Raw genomic sequence first — 4,017 nt, 5'->3', positions numbered from 1 at the left:
TATAATGGAAAAATTTGAATTCTAATATTGTAACTTAGATTCCAACCATTTATTTGGTAATGAGAAAGAGCTGGAATTACTCAAAAGAACAACCCATCAGTCGAATTCATCTTATTATTAAAAGTTATGTTTAGATAATACACAAAAGTAAAAAATATTTTTGAAGTCAATTCAAATTACTGATTATAATTGAAAATTTGAATTGATGAAAACAGTAATGGATTCCTCAACAGCAGGCAGTAAGAGCCTAGATGGATCAGATGACAACAAGATGAAAAAGAAAACCTCGACATAAATTCATCAGATTGCGAACGCCTCCAGCAAAGGTGAGCAGATTTGAATTCAGCAGTGTCAAACTTAATTTATTGCAAATAAAAAAGAGACCAATAAAATGAGCTGGACATGCATTTTGATTGGGGCACATATCAAACCAAATTGTACGGAGAAAAAGCTAGCTTGTTTAGGATAAGAACAGAAAAATATCCAGCTGGAAATACATTTCATTCAGTGCCAGTAAAGCCTAACATATTTGTCTGAAACCAGCTCTATCAGAACAATTGTAGGCAGCTAAGGCCTAACTTATTTCAGATAAAAAAGAACCCCTCCAAAAATTCCGCTGGTCGCAAATTCAGGCAAAGTGAATCCATTGTGCCTGGCTAGGAACACCTCCATTAACAACCGTGAGCATGTAGAATCCAGAAGGAGCCGCCACAGGACTTGGTGGCGCCGTCAAAACAACCCAAAAATATCTCTTTCCCTTTCTCTTCTCCTCCACAATCTTCGTAGCCCTCGCCAGGGACAACATTCTTTGGTTCATAGAAAATGAATGCGTGGTAAAAGGAGGAGAATAAACATGAAATCGAACATCGTTGCTCAAGTTTCCCGAAAGCGTGAAATTCACGAGAAATTCAGACCCATATGGAATGAAACCCGAGGGCTTAACAAAACTAATATTGGGCCTAAATCCGTCGTAAACCGGATCAAGATAATAAGGACTGTAAGCATCCACACGGAGCTCAGTTTTAGCGTAAACACCAGTGAAAGTGTAATTATCATTTGAGTTACTTCCGGAAGCCAGAATACGCCCGTCGGGAAGAAGATTTGCAGTGGAATGGTACATTCGAGGAATGGTGGACGGAGCGAGGACTGCAAACCGCTCTCCGGCGGGATTCTCCGGCCGGTAAAGCCACGGATTCTGGACGGGAATCCGGGCGTCTTGCCAGCCGGCGGATCCATTTCGGGCGCCGTTGATTATGAGGACTTCGCCGGTGGGAAGTATGATCATGTCGTTCATTACTCTCGGCCCCGGCATTTCCTCCATTTCCCATACTGGATTTTCAGATGTTATAACCATTCTCCCGCAGGTGTTGAGGGCTTCTAAATAGACCTCGTTTCCGGTCCGTTTGTTATTCTCGCCTCTTGCGAAGGATCCCACGGGTGCACCTCCGCAGATCATGATCTCCACTGTCTTGAAACCGTTGGAGAAGTCCAAGGGAAGCATGACGGAGGATCCTGTGCTCGGGTAGCACCTTGCGCCGCCGCCGGGCATTGTCGGGAACGTTCTCAGAACTTTGTTGCTTTTGTAGTCGAGGAGGATGGAGTCCTGGTTGGCGAAGATGAAGAGATTCCCGTCGGAAGACAGATGCACTAACGGGTACAGATTGTTCTCCTCGCGCGGAGTAAGCGTCTGCTGAAGGAAATCGAGGTTGTGGAAATCGTCTGTGTTTTTCTTGGGGACAATCTCGTAGCTAAACGAGTGGCGGCCTCCAACGACGAAGACCCGATTGTCAGGCAAGATCTGGTCGGAGGCGTACCATCGCTTGGACATGAGCTTCTCTGTGGGGGATTCCACCCAGTCGCAGGTCCCGTCAGAGCAGGGCGTGTAGTACCTGTTCGTACAGAAAGATATATATATATATTTTTGATGGAAACAACCGGATTACATAGATATCGGCATCTCTGCCTTTACAAGCTGATTACAACATTATGAGGTAGCATATATCTAAACCAGAAGCCGTCCTTCAGCTAAGCTGCCACGTGCAGGGGGATCCAGTCCGTCAAAGGGTTGTAGCTCAATTGGTTGGGCACAATTGGTGAGGATGATGGTACAGTTGAAATTGCCATCCACCAAGGTTCAAACCCCCGGAGATGCGTTTGGGCCAGGTTCAAAAAGATATTAGAGATGCTTTAAAAATGAGTAAAACATGAAGCCGTATTTTGATAAATAAATAAGTAGGAAATTTTTTTAACTAGTTATTGTGGAGCTCTGGACCTCTGTTTACATAGATACAATGATTGATATATGTTCTATTGGTTCTGATGAGAGACAGGCTCTTGGCAATCACTAATTATGAAATATGGCTCAATGACTTAGAGCTCCAACTTACATCCAACAATACACATTTGAATCTGATTGGGAACACCTCCATAACATGAATTAAGCACTACACATTTGAAACTAGTTGAAAAAACCTCCAAACTAGATTCAAATGTACAGTGCTGAATTCAAATGTATATTTTGGAGTTGTTAATAACAAGATTCAAATGTATAGTGTTCTCATTTATTTCCAGTTGGATTTCTTTTTGCGATTGTTCTTATCTGAAATAAATCAAGCTTTTTCTATCTAAATTGGTCTGCTAGTGTTGGATTGAAATTTATGTGTTGGATGTGTTTCCAACCAGATTCAAATGTATTGTGTTGAATTTATGTCTAGCTGATTTGTTTTTGGATCATTCTTATCTTAAATAAGTCAGGTTGTTCTTAAAATTGATCCAATAATATTGGATTTAAATCTATAGTGTTAGGTTCACTTAGATGCAATGAGTGCTTCATTCTAATAAGAAATGGGTTCTTGTGAAACACCACTCATAAAAAATAAGACAATGAGTTGAATAAAAAACTATACAATTGAATCCTAATAACAATACCAAAATTAAGATATTAACAAAACCAAGATTAAGATATTAAAGATTATATTAAAAAGATATATATATATATATATATATATATATATATATATATATATATATATAGATATATATATATATATATATATATATATATATATATATATATATATATATATATATATATATATATATATATATATATATATATATATATATATATATATACTGGATATTGAATTCTCCACCCTTTCCCGAACCGCTCATTGGACCAGCGTGCCATTGCTAGAGAGAGCACCAGAAGAGCACCAAGTGTTGGTCAGAATGTGCAGAGGCCTCACCTTGTTGGTTGCAATGTCATATTCAATGGAGTGAGCCCAACAATCTAAATCGATTGGAAGAGGTGGTCTTACATTAGTGCACAACGAGCTGGTTCTTGTGAGGTTGGATCCGCGATTTGGTCTGTCAAACATTATGACTTTGTTGTTGTGCATCACAATTGTGTGCATTGCAGCGATTCTAGCGTTCTCCAATAGTAGCTCCCATCTGCCTTGCAGATCCTTTTGCCTATGTCCCCAACATGATGATGTTATATCCATCAAAACTGCAACCACCTTGATCACCATGGCCAATGGATTACTCAGCCCTTCCATTTTTCTCATCAACCTTAATCAGCAACGGTGGCTTGGAACGAGAGGGATTGGCCAAGCAACAAGGCAGTTGATCTGAAAAGATGCAAAGCGATAAAAAACTTTGGTAGAGACAGTGAGGAATGGGGCTCGTTTATAAAGGGTGGGAAGCACATTGGGATGAGCATTTAGATTCATGTTATGATAGTATTATGACATAACCAAAGTTTAAAATGTGTTGTTTTAGTTAAACTTATGATGTATAGTAATTTGATATTTCTTATAATTCTAATGTCCAATTCGATATCATGTGGCTATCCTCCCTACAAATTGTAGAGTTGAACAAAATTTTAAAATGGAAAATATCATGGATTTTTTTGAAAATTTCACAATTTGATCTTCATGATCTGTATAGTTTGTAGTTCAAAAAAACAAATAATTTGGAAAAAAATGCTATGTTTTCGTGAATCTGGGAAAAAAA

At 38.9% G+C, this 4,017-nt stretch overlaps 1 pseudogene; it reads right to left on the bottom strand.

Annotated features, from left to right (window-relative positions):
• Positions 1-628: 628 nt before the first annotated feature.
• Positions 629-3,560, bottom strand: LOC149580225 (aldehyde oxidase GLOX pseudogene; annotated as a pseudogene).
• Between the last annotated feature and the right edge of the window lie 457 nt (positions 3,561-4,017).

This window comes from Cupressus sempervirens, chromosome 1 (assembly GCF_028749045.1).
Source record: "Cupressus sempervirens isolate cs-2001-9-10 chromosome 1, ASM2874904v1, whole genome shotgun sequence".
Taxonomy (NCBI): domain Eukaryota; kingdom Viridiplantae; phylum Streptophyta; class Pinopsida; order Cupressales; family Cupressaceae; genus Cupressus; species Cupressus sempervirens.
Note: the sequence above shows the minus strand (reverse complement) of the source record. Positions and strands in the feature narration are given on the sequence as shown.